We start from the raw sequence: 20,646 nt of genomic DNA on the forward strand, positions 1-20,646 counted from the left end.
GCGCCCGGCCCCGCCCCCTCACACACCCTCCTTCCCTTCCGGCCCCGCCCCTCAGCGATCCGCCTGCGCGCCCGGCCCCGCCCCCTCACACATCCTCCTTCCCTTCCGGCCCCGCCCCTCAGCGATCCGCCTGCGCGCCCGGCCCCGCCCCCTCACACATCCTCCTTCCCTTCCGGCCCCGCCCCTCAGCGATCCGCCTGCGCGCCCGGCCCCGCCCCCTCACACACCCTCCTTCCCTTCCGGCCCCGCCCCTCAGCGATCCGCCTGCGCGCCCGGCCCCGCCCCCTCACACACTCTCCTTCCCTTCCGGCCCCGCCCCTCAGCGATCCGCCTGCGCGCCCGGCCCCGCCCCCTCACACACCCTCCTTCCCTTCCGGCCCCGCCCCTCAGCGATCCGCCTGCGCGCCCGGCCCCGCCCCCTCACACACCCTCCTTCCCTTCCGGCCCCGCCCCTCAGCGATGCGCCTGCGCGCCCGGCCCCGCCCCCTCACACACCCTCCTTCCCTTCCGGCCCCGCCCCTCAGCGATTCGCCTCTGCGCACGGCCCCGCCCCCTCACACATCCTCCTTCCCTTCCGGCCCCGCCCCCTCACACACCTTCCTTCCCTTCCGGCCCCGCCCCTCAGCGATCCGTCTGCGCGCCCGGCCCCGCCCCCTCACACACTCTCCTTCCCTTCCGGCCCCGCCCCTCAGCGATCCGCCTGCGCGCCCGGCCCCGCCCCCTCACACACCCTCCTTCCCTTCCGGCCCCGCCCCTCAGCGATCCGCCTTCGCGCCCGGCCCCGCCCCCGGCCTGCCTCAGGTTCTGGCCCCGCCCCCGGCCCCGCCCTCAGCCTTCCTCAGACACCCGCCTTCCCGCCCGGCCCTGCCTCTGTCCCCCCCCTTCCTCAGATACACGCCCGGCCCCGCCCCCTTTCTTAGACACCTCCCCCGGCCCCGCCCCCCGTCTCAGACACCCCCCGGCTCCGCCCCTTGCCCCCCCCCGAGCCCATGGCACCTGCCTGACCCCCCCGAGACACCCACCCACGCGCGCTGTGAGGCCCCAACACTGACACCCCGGCCCCGCCCTGACGATGCCCCTTAGCGACTCCTGACACCCCCTTGCCATGCCCTGGAGACCCCGACCCCTCAGACCTGCCCCACCCTATCCCTGAGACCCCTGGCCCCCACCGCGACCCCTGACATTGGCATCCCCGGGGCCAAGATCCCTGACAGCCGCCTTCCCCTAGAAACCCAGCACTGCTCCCCGAAGTGTTCTCCGACCCCTCGGTCCAACCCACCCACCCACAGAGCCTGATGCTGACACCGCTCCTCCCGCCAGGCACCCACAGACTTCTCCAAATGGGACATTGCTCCATAGACTTCCCCCACTGACACACGCCTCCCACTGAGACCCAAACACACCACAGCCTCAGTAGAATCAGACATCACCAATTCATACACATGCACCCCCCCACACACACATGTTCAAGTTTCTGATTTAAATATGAAACATTTCTACCAGCTCTAATATTTCACACTAACACTTTTACACTTTAAACCCGAAAAGGACTATCTTGATCTGACCTCTGGGACATCGCAGGCTACAGAAACTCACCCACCCACTCCTGCAATAGGCCCATAACCTCTGGCTGAGTTATGGAAGCCCTCAAATCTTAATGTAAAGATTTCAGAAGTTATAGAGACTCCACCATATATCCTACTTCAAACGAGCAAGTGATGCCTCATACTGCAGAGGAAGATCAAAATCCACCAGAGTCTGTGCCAGTCTGACCTGGGGGGAAATTCCTTCCTGAAAACCCTCATATAGGTGAGACCCACCAGCTTCATCATTTCTTAATATTTTTTGGTGAAAAGTTTGAGCATTTGTTATAATGTTAGTTTATCTAATATTTTAGTTTGGACATTTAAAGGAACAAACACTTTTTGTTGTTTTTAGGTATTTGTATTGCTGTAGCCCCTCCTGATATCAGCTGAGATTGGGGGCCCATTGTGTTAGCTACTATACTGCCTACTATACTGCCCTACAGATTTTACAATCTAAGATCCCTGTTTAGGAAACCATTTACATAGACAAGGCACATTATTTTTGAACTTTTGTGATTGGCAGCACTACCTATGTAGTTTTAATTTTAACTGTGTTCAATTTCGGTCTAATGAAATTTTATGTTTGTTTTTAAAAGAACATATGAACGGCCAGACTGAGTCAGACCAGAGGTCCATATAGCCAAGTATCCTGTCCTCCTACAGTGGTCAATGCCAGGTGACCCAAAGGGAATACAGGAGGTCCCTGACATGTGAACGCCCGAGTTCTGACCCCCTGCACTTACAACCATTTTTGTAAGTGTGAAAGGGGCCAATGCCCCTCGACTTACATCCTCTTTCCGCATTTACGATGGCGCATGACGCCTATCGTAAATGAGGGCTCGAATTATGACACCCCCAACTTGCAACGCTTTCCCAGGAATGGATCACGTCGCAAGTCGGAACAGAACAGTAATCATCGAGTGATCTCTCCCATCACCCATTCCCAGGTTCTGACAAACAGAAGCTATGGCTACCATTCCTGGCTAATAACCATTGATGGCTCTATCCTCCGTTAATTTATCTAGTTCTTTTTTGAACCTCGTTACAAGTCCTGGTCTTCATAGCATCGTCTGGCAGGGAGTTCCACAGGTTGACTGTGTGTTACATGAACAAATACTTCCTTTTGTTTGTTTTAAATCTGCTACCTATTAATTTCATTTGGTAGTCCTTAGTTCTTGTGTTATGGGAACAAATAAATAACTTTTCCTTGTTCACTTTTTCCACATCTGTCATAATTTTTTAGACCTATATCATATCCCCCCGTAGTCTTCTCTTTTTTAAACTGAAAAGTCCCAGTCTTTTTAATCTCTTTATATGGCAGCTGTTCCACACCCCTAATTATTTTTGTTGAGATGAAGTGACAACATCTGTACACAGTATTCAAGATGTGGGCAACCATGGATTTATATAAAGGCAATAAGATATGCTCTGTCTTAGTCTCTATTCCTTTTTAAATTATTCCTAACATTTTGCTTTTTTGACTGCTACTGCAAATTGAGTGCATGTTTTCAGAGAACTATCCACAATGACTTCAACATCTCTCTCTTGAGTAGTATTAGCTAATTTAGTCCCCATCATTTTGTACATGTAGTTGGGATTATGTTTACAATGTCCATTACTTTGCATTTATCAACACTAAAATTCATTTGCCTTTTTGTTATCCAGTCACCCAGTTTTATGAAATCCTTTTGAAGCTCTTCAATAGTCTGCTTTGGACTACTCTATCTTGAGCAGTTTAGTATCATCTGCAAAATATCTCAATCTTTGTTACCTTATTCCAAGGTAACACATAAAGTTAGTTTCTGGGGGTGTCGTTTGAAGACTGTAACATTATCTGGAGTCACCAGGTGGCACTATACATACAAATGATCTTGTGTGAGTGATAATATGACCCGGTCATCTGCAAAACTAGACAATCTATCTCTCTGCTGCTTAGTGGAAGTCTTGAATTTGCAGACTGCTCCAGGAGAGTCAATTAATCATTTATATATATGCTGAAAAGGTTCAGGCTCAGATTACATTCCTGTGTAATTCCCGTCTCTTGTCTGAATCTGTTTGCAAAGTGTTTATTTTTCTGCTGTATTTGATAGGTTGATATACTGATAGAAAGTCATGTTTTCACACTAATTCCAGTTACTGTCAATTTAAGAGTCAGTCCTGGGTGCCAGACTCTATCGAAAGCTATTTATATAGTTATATAAAGCAGAAAAATTTCACCCCTTTTTATTTTTGTGTATGTTTGTTGATCATCTGCTGTGTTGATATTGGGGAGGTTAAAAGCCTTAAAAGGCTTCCTAAATGATTTCTATGTTGTGTTTCAATATCAATTTGAGATAGAAGCAAATTTATAAAGGCAAAAATGGAAGTCGAGCACCTTGTTCCTACAGATAGCTAATGCAAGTTGGACACCTGAGTGTCATCTAAGTCTTTGTATTTTTATTATCCATATCATTTGATCTGTATGATTTCCTGAATTTGGGTTTCTGAAAGGTTTTTTTGAGATCTAGTGTTGTGAAAGGGATCTCCAGGATGGCTTGATGGCTTTAAACTGCATCTTCACATGGAATCTTTTAAAAAATTGTGCTCCTGAGTAAGTTTTAGGGGTGGATTTCTTCCTATAGATCTTGGAAGGAATTATTTTGTCCTGATTTTACTTCTGTGTATTCCTAAGATTTTTTTTCTATATGCTTTACATTCTTTGCAGATTTGCCAATCCAATTTGCGCTTCTTTGGTTTGTGTTAAATATTTTTAAATGGGATCTTTATTTTTTATTATTCCTGTTGAAGCACTATTTAGTAGTGCTGAGGTGTGGTAAGTATGAGATATGTTGGCTTCAATTATTTGTTTCAGTGTTTTAAGTGGAAAGGTCCCTTTTTTTCTCATTTGGTTATAACAGCCTGTATCAGGGGTGGGCAATAATTTTTGATTATTTTCTATGGAGGGGATGTGGGGTCTGGGACAGAGGTTGGGTGCAGAGTTTGGGATTGAGGTGCAGGAGAGGGTGTGGGGTCTGAGAGGGAGTTTGGGTGAAGGAGAGGGTTGTGACCTGGGGCAGGAGATTGGGGTGCAAGATCTGAGAGGGGGTATAGGTGCAGGAGAATCTGGCCTGGGATAGAGGTGTAGGAGGGGGTACAGGGTCTGGGAGAAAGTTATGACCTGGGGGCAGAATAGTGCAGAATAGGGTTTAGGTGGTGACCTGGGGCAAGGAGTTGGCATGCAAGAGAAGGTGGGGTGCCCGAGGCATGCTATGGCTGGGAGGAACTTGGCCAGCAACATGGTGGGCACCCTCAGGAAGGCTCCCTGCCTGCTGCTGCCCCTGGTTCAGAGTAAGGATGTTAAATATCAAGTAACTGACTAATCGAAAAGTCGTGCATTTTGCATTGACTATTCAATTAGTCGATAGGGCGCCTCCTCTTTTGAAGTGTAGCAACATCCCTAGGGGAGTCCACACGGCGCTGCTACTTTGAAATGTTGTGAGGAGCCTGATGCCGACCTCCCCGTGGCGTTTCAAAGTGGCAGCACCGCACAATGCCCGGGGTCAGCAGGGAGTCCCCAGCTGATCACAGTTTCCACACAGCACTGCCACTTTGAAACGCTGCATGCAGTCTGGGCTGAACGTGGCATTTCAAAGCGGCAGCACCGCATGGAGCTCAAGGTCTGTCCCCAGGCTTCAAGCGGCGCAGCAGCTTTCAAGTAACCTCTCCTCCCCCCCCCCCCCCTTGCTGCCACTTTCTGATAGATGCATCAAAGGGGGAGGAGCAACTAGTTGACTATTCTATTGAGTATCCAATAAGTATTTGCTTATCAGCTAGTCGACTAGTCCTTCACATCCCTAGCTCAGAGCAGCTGGCTGCCTATGTGCCTCTCTGCAGCACGTGCCAGAGTTGGGGGGAGGCAGTTTCCACTCAGCTGGAGCTGAGAGATTGTGCTGGGGCCAGGGCAGCACGCAAAGCCTCTCCATCCCCCTCACCCGCAGCGCATGGTGCAGAGAGGCGCATGGAGCAGCCAGCTTCTTTGAGCTTGGGGCTGCTCCCTGCCTGAGGGTCCTGATGTCACAGGCCGGATTCAAAAGCTTGGTGGGCCAGACCTTGCCTGCGCATGGCCTATAACAAACTGTTTTTTCTTCTCCTTTCTTTCTTTTCATGTTTTTTTAATCCTCTTGTTCTGGCTGTATGGTTAGGATTGCTTTGATGCTGTATTGAGAGCTCTGTGAAGGTCTTTTGCAGCTCTGTTTGTCATTTCCCTGTTATTCGTAGTGTTTGTTCAGAAACTATTAATTAGGTTGTCTATAATAACTAGAGTTTTGGAGTTCATATGTTTTATTCTTTTGATTCTTGTCCCCGTATATAGTTTTGGGTAATCTGTTTTTATTTTGTGGTGTATTGTTTATGGATGGTATACTTTAAGAAAACAAAGGCTGGCTGGCGGTGGTCTGATGAATATGGCTGATGTCTCAATAGACAGAGACTCTCAGTGCACATACATTTATATGCAGAGTTGCACTCACATGTACCTACATACACTCTCTTTTTCTCATTCAGACACAGACTTATTTTCATTGAAGTCAATGTTTTATGGAATTGAAATTAAGAATTCCCTGTGAGTAATTGGGATAGGAATGGATACATAGGAATTGCCAGGTGGATCAGACTGGGGTTTATCTAGCTTAATATCTTGTCTCCAAGACTGGCCGCATCAGATTCCTTAGAAAAATCAACCTTGTGTTAGGCAGATGTAGGATAATCTGTCCCCCATATTCGGTCTATTCCTAATCCTGGTTGGTTAGAGATTAGTTTTCACCCCAAATTTGAGGGTTCATATCACTTCCAAATTGTCTGTTTGCATTGATTAGGAAAGCTTTGGATAGTCTTGTTATCCATACAAATATTCAAACCCTGGTTAAATCTTGCTAAATTTTTGGCCTCAACAATACAGGTTGGACCTCCCTCATCTGGCTCACCCGGGACCTGACCAGTCCCAAATGAAGGGATTTGCCAGACCCTCCCAACATGGCCTATGCTGACCTCCTTCCCCCTGCTAGGGCTGCAGCCTAGCCCTGCTGCTGCCTGCCCGGCCGTGGCTCCATGGCCAGGGCTGGAGCTCCGCTGCCAAGACTGTGCCTGTGTCGCTGTCGGAGCTCTGTGGCCGCCACTGCTGGAGCTCCGTGGCCAGGACTGGAATCCGTGGCTGCTGCTGACATCCCAAAGCTCCTCGGCTGCTGCTGCAGTCCCCGAGCTCTGCTGCTGGGGCCAGAGTTCCACAGCTGCCACTGCCGAGCCCCCGCTACTGCCTGGTTGCAGGGGCCAGAGCGTGCTGCTGTGCTGCCTGCCCCTCTGCACCCTGCCCCCTGGTGCCCAGCTGAATCTCTGTGCCCCCTCTGCCGCTCCTGACATGTGGCCAACCTCCCTATATCTGGGCTCTGTGGTCGTCCTGGACCACAGATGTTGCAGGATCAGAGAGTCCCGGTTAAGGGAGGTATAACCTGTATTCTGTGGCAATACAGTCCACAGTTTAATTGTGCATTGTATGAATTAACTTTTCCTTAGGGGTTTTGAAACTTTTTAATTAGGCCCTCCTAACTATTGTTACCCCTTTTGAGTGGTCACCCAATAATACTGGGTTTTGTGGATGGGGCCAGTTAGGAGGAGAAATTGATGTGGGAGATAGGTACCTTGGTGCAGTCTTTACTTACAAAGCATGTACAAAGTCCTGTTTCCCTGAACTCATGGGGAAACAAACAATAGGTGCCAATCCTCTCTTAGCCAGTCCCAAAAGCCATCTCTCTAGCTCAGGGCTGGGCAATAATTTATGAAGAGGGTCCACTTCACAAATTTCTGAGGTGGTCTCAGGCTGCCCCGAAAAGGGCAGGGCCTCAGGCAGAAGGCATGGGGCCAGGAGACTTCCTTTTCTCCCCCGTCAACAGACCCTGATTGGCCTGGGGGTGGGGGAATGAGTGAAGTCTTTGCCTGCCCCCCTCCCCCTCCTCCTGGCACCTAGAAAGAACTGCCAGATGTTTTGAACAGGAGTGGGGCTGGCTGGAGCCTTAGGCCATTTAAATCTCTGCTGGAGTGCTGTGCGGCTCACTCCAGGCAGCTCTGAGGGCTGGCTACTGCCAGCTCTGGCCCTTCACTTGAGGACCTGCCCCTTCCAGGATAAGGATGTGAAAGACTAGTTGCTTCCCTCCTCTCCCCCCAACTTGCTGCTTCTATCAGAGAGATGCAGCGAGTGGGGGAGAAGAGGTGGGGGTACTTCAAAGCGACAGCGCCACACTGAGCTTGGGGTCAGCTCGAGAGTCCCCTAGGGCTGTTGCTACACTTCAAAGGCAGAGGTGCCCTATCGACTAATTGATATGTAACATCCCTATTCCAGGAGTGCAGAGCCACCCTGCCTCCTTGCCCTGAGGCTCTGGAGTCTGTCAGCTGCCTTGGTCTGTAGCTTCCTTCTGCTTCAGTTCTCCAGTGCCAGAATAAAGTTTTGCAACCAGGCAAGATAAAGATGTAGTGGACTAGACAGCAAGCCCATCACACACTCATCTGGCGGTGGTGGCTCTAGTTCCGTGGCTCAGCCCTAGGCCACTCCCCATTCTGAGTGTTGCGACCTGGAGCCCAGCTACATCTCCATCATAACCAAGGGGCAAATGGCAAATGTTGAGTATGTGGCATTGCATGCTCTCTATGTACATGGGATTGCAGTGCCACATTGCAACACCCAGAGCAGGGAGCCACACCCAGCACATAGGACACGTGCAGCTGCTGTCACATGAGCACAGGCTTGTCTTTCTCTCTAAGCCTGAGTGAAAATTTTGTGAATTGTATGATATGTTTGAAAAGGCGCATGCATACATCCTAGCCAGCCAATTAACTCTGCCAGTATCCACACACATTCATTGAAACGACACTTGGTGAAGGCCTCCACCCATATAGTTCAGATTGGTCTTGCATGTGCCTTTATTGTGGACACTGATATTATTTCATAAAGGAATGTAGCTGTTTTTATGATCTTAAATGACAGACATTAGTTGCACCCACCAGATTTAATTAGGCTTAGCCCAAACGATAAGATAATGTTGCTATGAGTGTAAAGAGAAGATGACAGTTTCTTTTTCTTTCAATGTGGTTTTCTGTTGTTAAAAGTGATGCATTTTGTTTTGGCAATTATATGTGAAAACCTAGTTAATTTCTTTTTAAATTTATGTCTCTAAATATTTAGCCTACAGTTTTCTAAATGTGTATGTCTTTGTTCTTCCCTTACGTAGTTGTTGCTAGAAACAATAACTAGGATCAGAGGAATCTAATTTTCTGCCTTTGATCTTTAATGCCAAACATGTTAGAATTCAAGGAGGTAATTCTTGCATCATTAATTGTTATAAGAAGAAAATAAGGTTTCATTCTAATAATTCTAAATTCGAATTTAGATTAAGCTCTTTAGAAGACTCAGTATAAATAAATTTCCTTGTTGCAAAAATGTATCAAAAAGTAAACCTGAAATGGTCAGACAGGGAAACAGGATCAGGTCTTCTAGGCTGCATCTTTTTATTCAAATTACTTTTACCCATCCCAGAAAAGGTGTGCTGCTAATAGATGTGCAATTCAGATGCTCTGGCATAGTTATTTAAATGGCTTACCATGCTGTATTTATGCAATTGTATTAGTTAATCCATTTAAAACAGTTCTGCTGTGCTCTTAGGGTAAATATAGAAGATATAGTTTGAACAGAAAACTCTCACACTATTAACCTCAGATAATGTGGGAAAGGTGAATAAGAGGTAAAGTATTTTGTCTTCTGAATATACAGATCTTTGTATTATCCAAAAATCAGATCAAAGCTGATGCTTGTTTTATAACTTCCCCGATTTTCCTAACAACCTTCGTGTAAAACTGAGGTCCATTAAAAAGGGACAATGCAGAGCTGCCCATAATTTCCTGACTGTGTGCTGAGCCTGGCACCTCAACAACTACAGCTGCTGAGCTGGTCTCCAGCAAGTCTTTTTCCTGTAAGGATCAACCCTATAAACACTTATACTCAGTTGTAGCTTTAAGCACGTGAGTAGTGTGAGTAGTTCCGCTGATCTCAATGGGGCTGCAGAAGATATCTATTGACTGGCCCTCTGCTGCTTTGCAATCCTACTTTAGGTCAGTTTTGTCTGTTCTTGTATCTGTGTGGTCTTATGATCACAACTAACAAGGCAAATTAATGAAATTTACCCTTTAGATGGAAGGATCACTAGATAGGGCACTGTTTGGTAACACTGCCAGCTGGCTCCACTCCCCTGGGGGGTGCATTTGTTTATTAAATCAAGAAGTATAACATTAGCATATTATAAGGGCAACAGCCAGTTATGTTGCACTTCCCGCCTCATTCCCCTTCAAACAGCCAGCCCTTCCCCATTTTCCAATTACTGCATTTAGCAATGTACTGTCAGATGCTTTGATGCTAATTTGTGCTTTCATAGGCCATTAACATAGTTCCTAAGAAAAATTCCTTTCATCTTTTTAACTCATCCTGGACAAACCATAAGGTGAGGCAGCTTTTTACAGGGCTTCCAGGTGGGATAATAACATTGTCCTCCTGGAGCTTACTTGTTAGTTCAATTATCAAAAAGTTCTTCCTTTATATGCTCAGACCCAGAACAACCACAGTGGAAGGAAGGCATCTGGGTTTTTACACACTGTCCCGTCTTCACTCACAAGCAGTGAAATGTGCTGAGCTGACATTGTCTGTGTTGACGGAGACTATGGTAGAGCAGTGCACAGATACAAAATTTTGTTTCGGCAGAAATAAGCCATGGATATCCACACCCACATCCATGGATGCGGATTCCTGTGGATATAAAGTGGATATCTGCAAATTTGCAGGGCTTTAATGATGGGCCAATAATACTTGGTGGTAAACTGCAAGCTGGGAGCCTTGCTGTAGTTGCTGCTAGCTTCCCTTTCTCGCTTCTCTCTCTCTCTTGGGCTCCTGTAGCAACCCATTACTAACCCCTTCTCAGTCAAGGGAGGGTCAGACCATGATTCTATATTTTTCCAACACTGCTATCCTGATTTTGACAGCACTAGAGGCCTTGCCCTCTTTGGATGCAAAGCTGCTGTATGTGGTATTTCCAAGAGTTTCTCTCTGCCTTGAGACCCCCTGCTTTTGTTGCTTTACTATATTCCCTAGGCTACAGGCTCATGTTTCTTCTGCTGTCACCGCTCTACCTACCTTGAGACGCCTGCTCCACTGACCAGCTTTTTGACATTTTGGAAGCCAGTGAAAGCCATTGCAACCTAACTCCAGTTTCCTGAGAGTGCAGTGGGCCAGAACTGTGAGACAGTCACTTGTGCATGAACACCTTAGCTCAGCAGTTTATTACTCCCTCCCCCCACCCATTGATGATGTAAGGGAGTTTTTTTTAAAGGGTTACCCCTGTGTAGGTGAGCTGCACATGTTAAAGGCTGAGTCCAGTAACTTTTCTTCATGCAGATCTGGTGGCTAGGAATGTAAAAAATGAATACAAATATCAGTCGTTTAACCAATCAGAATTATATTGGTTACACGGTTAAGTGCAGAGCTGCAGCTGTCGGCCTATGCAGAGTTTTACTGCTACTGGTTAACTGTTAAACCAACTAAACTCTTACATCCATATTGGTGGCATGTTCAGCTCTTTGAAGTCAGCTGGAGAGACTCTGTATTCACACCGATGGTAACTGAGGCTACGTCTAGACTACAGGCTTCTTTCAGAAGAGATCTTCTGAAAAAACTTCTTCCTAAAGAGAGCGTCCACACTACAAAAGTGCACCGAAGAAGCGATCTGCTTTTTCGAAAGAAAGTGTCCAGACTGAATGGACGTTCTCTCGCATGTAAACTGTGATTGCTATGGGCGGAGTGACCACCAGGGCACCAGTGCTTTTTCCTCTTTCCTCTTCTTTCGAAAAAACTCCCTCTTCTCTGTCCACGCACGCCTTTTTGCAAAAGAGCTCTTTCACAAAAAGGCTTTGTCCTCGTAGAATGAGGATTACCAATGCTGGAAAAACCCTTCTGTTCTTTCAATTTACTTGCGGAAAAACGCAATTGCAGTGTGGACATTCCTCAAGTTTTGTCAGAAAAATGGCCATTTTTCTGACAAAACTCGGTAGTGTAGACATACCCTGAGAGAGGAATTTGGTGTACTGAGTTAAAACGTTTGACCCGTGTAGCTGGCAGGTCTTATAAGACAAAATTCATAGGCTCCCTTTTGGGGGAAAGCCTCAAAACCCACAAATGCTTTAGATGATAAGATGAAACACAGGGATAGTCCATTGAGTGGGTTAAGACATTCTCAAGCCTAGTCAGTGCCCTGCTTCTATCTCTTTAGCCGCATATACAGTAGTAGAGATAGGTAGATTGCTTTGGCTAGAGTAGAGCCCTAACCACCCTTTTTTTTTAACGCAGGAGACTCAAACTACTAGTCCAGGGGTCACCTGAAGCCTGAGCATTTCCTCAACCCAACCTATGAAATAGTTTGAAAAAGCTATTTAATCAGGCCTCTGTGGCAGGGACTCATTCTCACATAGGGCACCCAGCGGCATATAGGCCCCAGCAGCCACGTAGTCCTGGCCACAGAGGATGCTGCTCAGTCTGGGAAGCCGTGCTGGCTTCCTCCACCGTGATATGACCCACGCTGTCCAGGGAACTGCCCAAGATGATGTGCTTCTGCAGCCAGCAGGGTGGGACCAATGGGTTTTGCTTTCAGCTACCTTGGGCGAGGGCCGGGGATCCCAGCGCAAGGACGCAGGTATTAGCAAGGGGGTGAGGTAAGGACGTTAAAATGTGATTATCTGGCTAATCGAATAGTCGATACAGTTTATATCGACTATATGATTAGTCGATAAGTGCCGCTCTACAGAGCCGCAGCGGGAGTAGCTCCAGGATCCAACTCAAGCCAGGACTGAGCAGTCTTGGCTCGTGCCGGCTTCAGAGCCACCTGCACTACAGCTATGCATTTTAAGTGTAGTAAGAGCGGCTGGGCTCTTGTACATTTAAAATGCAGAGGTGCAGCAATCAGCGCGAGCCGCGATTGCTTGGTCAATTGCTCCATCACCAGCCCCTGTTCACGGCAGCCAGGGCTGGCTCTGGAGAAGGGCTGCTCCTCCTGTGAGCCACAGACGTGCTGGCAGTGGCATGGAACTAGTAGCAGGAAGCTGCTCTAGTCCCACTGCACTGCCAGTCGTGGTAACGGGGGTTCCTGGCGGGTTTTAAATCACCTGAGGGTATCAGGTGGGACCAACGGGTGTGTGTGAGTATGTGTATGTGTGTAGCAAGTGGGCCAGCAGGGGAGGGGGATGCAGAGACCTCCTGCCCTCCCTGGACCTCTGCCAGAGGGAGATGCCTGCTGGCCAGCTAGGAGTATATGAGGAGTGGTACTGTCCCTAAGGTAAATTAAGTTTGAGACCCCTACTTTATCCATTTTTAGCACATCGCTAATCTCAAGAAGTGATTCTGATTGTACTAGGATGGGAAGTGCTACTCCTGCAAATTGCCACAAGGTGACAGTGTTTCAGAGCAATATTGAAGCATCGTTTTACAGCTCCTTTCTCTTGTTTATTCACAATGTAAAATGAAACCGTGTCATTACTAAATGCTAACTAAAATGATCTGGTACCGCCAAATTATCACTAAGCAGCAGTTGTCAAAATGCTTAGGTAATTAAAGCCATAAGTGTGGAAGTCTGGGTAGGTTGCCTGAAATCACCATAGAGATGATTTTGCCTCTTTTTCATCTGTCCCTGTTCATTGTTCTTAAATCAAGACTGCTTCTTTCTCCTTTCAGATTGCCTGTGAATATTCCCATTTGTGGGACATTAGATTCTGGGCCTTGAGATCTTCAGGGTACCGGTGCCCCTTAAAGCCAACAACACTGTCTTGCAACACTCCGGCTGTGTCTACACTGGCGCGATCTTGCGCAAAAGTGGCCGCTATTGCACAAAAAGTTGCTGCCTGTCTACACTGGTCGCGCGTTCTTGCACAAGTAAACTGACGTTTAGAAGAACTCTGATGCTCCCGCTCAGGAATAAGCCCTCTTGCGCCAGAGCTCTACCAGAAGAGGCCAGTGTAGACAGGCAACATGAATTTCTTGAGCAAGAAAGCCCTATGGTCAAAATGGCCATCAGAGTTTTCTTGCGCAAGAGTGTCTACACTGGCATGGATGCTCTTGCGCAAAAGCACATGCCAGTGTAGACGCTCTCTTCTGGAAGAGCTTTTGTGGAAGAACTCTTCCGCAAAAGAGTTTTTGCGTGAGAACGCGCCAGTGTAGACGTAGCCTCCATGTTTAGAGCTGAGGTAATAAAATTGCCATGTGACCCCAAGCCACCCACATTCCATCTTTGCCAAGACAGACCTTCTGTCTGTGCATGTAGACAACTTCCTTAAATTCTAGTGTATCAGGTACTTAACTAGTTATCAGATATTAGGTTGTCTCAGTGGGGCAGACAGCCACCTCAGTTCCGAGAACAAGATGTGTGGGGGCCCAGTCCCATACCCCCAGAAGGGGCATGGCCAGCGGCGGATATAGGGCAGTGCAAACGGGGCGACTGCCCCGGGCCCTGCGCTTCAATAGGCCCTGCGCATGCGCTGATTCCTGTCGGCTATGGCTGTGGCGCATGTGCGTAATTGTGCTGCCCTGGGCCCTGCGGCACTCTCATCCACCCCTGGGTGTGGCATTGAGCAGAAGAAATGGGGCAGAGGAAGTCAGCCCTTAGTGCTGCCCCCCCTCCAGGCCTTAAAGCTGTACAGAGCACCCAGCATTGTGCTCCCACAGCAATTTAAAGGGCAGTAGCAGCAGCATCCAGAAGCTCCAGGCCCCTTTGAAACACCAGACCAGAGGCAATTGCTCCCTTTACCCTCTCCCCCCTGTTGATAGGCTTGGGTAGTCAACATTATTTGGCCTTTTATTTTATTTTGGGCTTGGAGTCCTCGGAGTTTTCAGTCAAAGCCAGTCCAATCTCCAAGGAATCAGATAATCAGGGAAGAATTAAGTAATATTCATTGTGGGTCTTCAAAAGCATATTGGTGGTTCAGCTTGGGGCATAGCCCAGGCCCACACAGACAGGTTGTGGAGATGAAGGATGTTCCTCACCAGTAGCCTCAAGAGCCTGGTTGCTGGATCCCAGGTTAGATCAGCCTTCTGTCTCCATGAATGGACAGAGCAGTCTACCTTGGGCTTCGAAGTCAAGGAAAATGCTGAGGTCAAGGCCCACTGTACATAGAACAGGTTCCATGGCAATGGCATAGGACCCAAGTCTTTTGCAGGGACTGAAATCTCATTGGCACTGAGAGCATGAGCTTGAAGAAGTGAGCATGCCAGTGCTAGAATTCCATGGCTGATATTTCACTTATTACGAACCCAGGCATATGGGTCTGTCAATTGCTGCCATTTGTTCTGCAGGTAGCTACAAAATGGAATAGTGAAGAACCCAGTGACAAAGATTCCTCAGTGCCAAAAGCCAATGTAGGTCCTCACTTAGTCCCAGGGGTTCATCAATGCCAATAAAATCAATACAAGATCCTTGTTGTTACTGTCCGCTTAATGTCAAGTATTATTTCAAGGACACTTCAGTACTTTTTCACTGCCTTCAAACACCAGGGGCTAAAAAAAAAAAGAGGCCAAGAGATTTTTGGTGTTGGAGTTCTGGGTACCTTCTCCAAAAGGTGGGAGGAAGAAATGTCATTACAGGTGCATGTGTAATGCTACCCAAGGGGTAACTGTAGTTCAGATGCACATACCTTTGCCTGGGTAGCATTGCTAAACATAGAATGTAAACATGGTGGCCCAGGCCCAACACAACACAGGCTGTACAAGTCCTTCTGGAACCATGGGTGCCTTTTGAAATGCAACTTAAAGATCATTTTACATTTCAAATGTTATGTGCCAGAGCCTCCCCCTTCTGAGGTTCTGGCTCCATTTTTGTGGCCCACACTCTGAATTGTTTAAATGAAGCCACGTATTAAAAGGCTCTTGAGGAAATGCTGATTGCAAGTCTGAATTTCAGGAGGAAAACATTTTAGCTTTTTCTTCCTCCTAAAGTACAGATTTACTTCCAGAAAATGATCTACTCAAAGTGTGAAGGGTTGACCTTTGGTGGGAACACACATTTTTCCTATATAATAAAAAATCTAGGCCCAAATTTTTAAAGGTCACATCACTCACTATTGCAAAAACTATTTGATTTTGGAGCCAAAATCTCTCAAAAGTGATTTAGGCACCTAGTAATCTGAGCACAGCAACACCCAATACCTTACAAATCCAACATCCATGAAAGTCAGTAGCACTATCTTCATTGACTTTGATGGATGTTGGATTTGGGCCTGGATTCCCTGCTATAACTGCAACTCTCAGAGCAACCTCTCGAACACCTCTAGAATGAAGTAAATAAAAATGTTTCAGGAGGAGTAAAATCGGCAGCAGGAGGCTCATTATTTTCTTAAATACCATAGGAGTATGCAAAAATCCATGACTCTTCATTAACACTTGCCCTCCCCAGCTGTGTGCCTATATATTATATCTTTTTAATTAGATAATTTGTACAGTAGGCTTCACCAAATCATTGTTCTTATTGTGCAGAGTTCCTTCTGGACTTTTCTTGTATATTCTGATTACTACCACATCAGTTGCATAAAAATGTTCCTTTACTGTATAATTAACTGTATCTGCTTTGCAACAATGACTCTGACTGTTAATTACATGCACTTCAGCTCTTTCACTGGATTTCTAAGACTTTAAGAAAGTGCTGATTACCCTTGCCCTCTCTGTGTCCAAACTGGAGGGTTTTCACGTGTACAATTATATATATTTTTCCTTGTAACATCCTTGCTGTCATTTGGATATTGATTATACCATGTGTAACATGATCTTTAAATAAACCATCTGTTTGAAATGCATTGGATTTTTCATTATTACATGAGTTGGAGGCATAATGGTTGCTTGAATCACCAGGTTGCTAAATTATTAGTTTTACAGTTAAGCCTTGATCTGAAATTGAGAATGGGATTTGTGAAATATTTCAATATCTTTGTCCCTTCTTTTGGTATTTTCCACTTCTTGACTCAGGTTTGCAAGCTCGCATGCCTTTCTCTGCTCTGATCTCATGCAGCAATGTAATCACCTTTGCCCTCTGAATATTTTTTTCTTACTGTGTGTTTTCTGATTTTAGATATAATTGAAAATGTTGAGCCATATTCCCAGTTCTCTGCAAGTAGACTTCCTTTTCTGCTCAAGGACTCGGAAGGCTTAATTTGTTTCACTACTTTCCTTGCAAAGAGTAGGCCCTTTTCACATCATATAATAAGAAAGGCTTCCAGCAGAAAAGTGTTATATAAACTCTAATTTGGCCTGATCCCTTCTCAAATCATACATGTGCACTAGTCTTCAGATGAAATGGTGACAACTATGCAGCAATATTGATAGAATGTTATCCTTTAAAACAAGAGCAGTGTCGTAGGATTTCAGAACATTGAATTACAATAGCTGTACATCAGGCTTACCCTAAAGGTTAGTACATTTCAGCTGTGTTCACTGCTGCAGAATGTGTATGTGCCTGGAAAATGGTTTCATAATGCCCACTGATCTGAATGAAACATTAAGTGAAAACTGAGTCATCAGGTGCCTTTGGCTTCACTGACTCATCATGATTGCTTTCTCTACATGATGAACCCTATACAATGAAGCTGCAGGGGGTAGCCGAGTTTATCCTATACAATGAGAGGTTTATGGCTAAGTGTTGTTTGTGGTCATGACTGTATGTAAGGGCATATAGGACTCAAACATGGACCCACAGCTTCCCAAGCAGCCCTCACAGCCTGGCCATCCCTGGATATTTCACCCCTAACTATTGGAAGTGAGGGACTACCAGATTTTTGACCACTCCCAGAGGCATCTCCCAAGAGGATCCTGAGTGGGGATGATGACTGGCCCTGCCAAGTGGCCCAACCATGCTATTTAAACCAGAAGGAGGCATAGGAAGTTGCCTGAGCAAGTGAGATACTTCATGATGTGCTGCTGCACAGGATCCGGATGCTTGCTTGATCCCTCATTCTGATCTGACCTCTGGCTTGGATCCTGTTCTCTTCTGGCTCTGGCTCCCTGGCTGTGCTTCTGACCACCAGCCCTCACCACCCCTTCTCTGGCCACTAGGTTTAAGCGCCTATCTCTAAGTCTTGACAAACTGTCCTGGCACATTTAAATTTTCATTTTTGAACAGTCTTATCCATATTAAATGTGTGATATCCCTTTGCTGACAAGCTGCAGATGTTCTGTAGATGAAGGGAACCCAAGGTGGCTAGGCAGTAAGCCTGTATCCCACCAAATGTGTATGGCATACAGTACAACAGGATAAACGTACAAATGGGAAATTTTGGAAAGAACAGGAATTCTTCCTGGAGAGGAGAGTATCTAGAGGGAGAACAACTCAGAGAGATTCAGTGATGAGCTCCAATTAATGGCTTTTAATGGAAATGCTGCAGTCTCTTGTAAGAATGCAATTACTAACCTTTGGCCTGTATACCATGAACCCTAATTTTACAGGTGCTTTAAAAACCATGAGCAGTCCTGTGGTACCTTAGGGCATGTCTGTACAGCTGCGTAATTTCGAAATAACAGAGTGTGCATCTACAGAGCAAGCCCATTATTTTGAAATAATTTTGAAATAACAAGCTTCTTACTCTGACTTCTGTAACCTTCAATTCATGAGGAGTAAGGCAAGTCAAAGGAAGAGTGTTCTTCTTTTGACTTCCTGCTGTATAGCCGAATTAAACCAAAAGCTGAATTAAGCTATTGCAGCTTCAGCTATGAAATTAATGTAGCTGAAGTTGCGTATCTTAATTCTACTTCGGCCTGAAGTGTAGACGTGCCCTTAGAAACTAACAAATATATTAGATCATGAGCTTTTGTGTGTAAAACCCACTTCATCAGATGAAGAAAATACAGAATCCAAGGTGTATATATAACAGCAAAACAGTTACCTATCAATTGTAAGTCGTGTGTTAATGAAGCGAATTAAGTAGGCTGGATCACGCCCTATAAGAGGGATGCCAGGAGGACCATTTGGCCCGGGCCTTGGGAGACAAAGGGGCCTCAAATTTTGACATTTTTCTAACAAGTCATTTCTATTTATTATACACCTCTTGCAGTTATAACAGCGACAACAAAAAAAAGCAATATATACCTGCAAAAAATTGATTTACATCATTGTGGGACTTTGGGCCTTTGCCAGTTTTTTGATCACACCCGAGTTTTCATCTGCATGACTGCAGTAGCTTCTGTGATTTGTGATTCTGCATTATGAAACGCTGTTTACAGTCTTTGCATAGTTTAGAGGTTTTGAAAATTGTAAATAATTCTGTTACTGTAATGTGATTTTGCTTGGTCTGAGGGTGAGTTTAACCTTTAAATTAGATGTTTACCTCTGCATAGTGGGGACAGTGCCATAATTTGAATTAAGCTACCCAATTAATGTAGTTGGAGTTGCATATTTTAATTTGAACTTATCCCCTGGAGTAGACCTGGCCTTAGTTCTTGCCTCATTAATTTCCACCTCCAGTTGTTCCTTGTAATTTTTTTCCCATTGATTTTGAAGTAGTTGGTCATTTCAAATATGCACTTTTATTTTCACTTTGTAGTGTTTTAATTGGCCTTTCTATCTTGGGGTCGTCTGTCTGCCTTTTTGCCATTATGAGCAAGGTATTCCAAATGCACCCAACACTGTATTATCTGAGAGAACATTAGCCAGAAGGATGCAGTAGAAACATTGGGTGCAGTAAAAAGCTTTCATAGCTCTTCTTGCTCTTGCTCATCTGAGTAATGTCTGGAGCGAGGTTAGAACTACCTGAAGACCCTGTGTATTGTCTGGATACCAGCTCACTCACTCTAGTAAAATTGGGAATAACCTCTGCATGTCCAAATTGCTTTTATTCTGGTCACATTTCTGAGTAGGCTCAATGCTTGCTTACTTATTTTCAGGGTCATGCAAAAATGGCTTTTATGTTTCAACATCTTTTTGTTATTTCCTCATCAACTCTTCCCCTGCTCCCCCTCACTCCGTCCCACCCCAGCTTGCTTACAATGCTTCCTTCAAGTGCTGAGTGTTGATCCTTTGACAGATTATCTTTTTCATTCTGGCAACATATAATTCTTGGCTTTTTTCCCGATCCCAAAGCCTGCCAACTTGTAAAACCTCTTCCGCTTTACTGTGCTTGTGTTGTTTTTCCTTTAGTTGACTATTTTCCCCATTTTTCCATATGCTGGTTCCTTTCATTCTAGTCCACTCCCTTTTTTTCTAGTTTCCTCCCTTGAATCCTTTTACATGTAATCTAAAACACACTATGTGTGAATGGAGTCCCAGAGAAGTATTTGCTCTGGCTCTTAACAGCACCTAGCAATGCCAATGAACTCTGAGGAAGGGATTCTCAAACCTGCAGTAAAGTGAACCTTTCCCACAAATCCTAAAACTACAGTTGACACAATTGTCTGCTTCAAGCCATACATTTTAATCAATTTCTATGGCATGCAGTTAGAACAGGTTTGGAGTTCAAGACATGATGAAACATATCTAAGCTTGCAAGGATTAGATTTTTGTTGGTAAATATCGGTTAACGCTGATTTCATCACACATACGGAAACTGACAATTATATATTTCCATCGATGATGATGAACATTTGTGGATAGGCAAGTAAGCAAAATGCTTTTTTAGAATTCAGAGTCAAAACTCAGTGATTTAGACTTCTTAGTTAGACTCACAAATGAATAGTAAAACAGGTATGATTTGTTGATTTAAGGATACTGACTTTTTATTTTGATATCTGATGTTGAAAATTTGTGTTCTAAGTTTTAAAAGTCCACTGCTCCATTATGTAATAGCAGGGTGGCTAATGAAAATAAGGATATACAAGTGAAAATTACCACATCTGAGGTGGAAGTCAAACTCAAATATCTTAATGGATCTAAATCAGGGAACATCTCCATCCAAGAATGTTAAAGGAACTGGCACATGAAATTGCAAGCCCAATAGCAAGGATTCTTGAGGACTCTCTAAACTCTGGGGTCAT

At 45.7% G+C, this 20,646-nt stretch overlaps 1 long non-coding RNA gene across 1 annotated transcript in view; it reads left to right on the forward strand.

The window, feature by feature from the left end:
* The first annotated feature begins 1,027 nt into the window (after nt 1-1,027).
* LOC102460386 (uncharacterized) overlaps nt 1,028-20,646 on the forward strand; it is a 44,580-nt gene continuing 24,961 nt past the window's right edge. Inside the window, exon 1 of the long non-coding RNA XR_012906588.1 lies at nt 1,028-1,809. This is a non-coding gene — a long non-coding RNA (uncharacterized LOC102460386). The remainder of the gene's footprint in view (nt 1,810-20,646) is intronic.

This window comes from Pelodiscus sinensis, chromosome 11 (genome assembly GCF_049634645.1).
Source record: "Pelodiscus sinensis isolate JC-2024 chromosome 11, ASM4963464v1, whole genome shotgun sequence".
Lineage (NCBI taxonomy): Eukaryota > Metazoa > Chordata > Testudines > Trionychidae > Pelodiscus > Pelodiscus sinensis.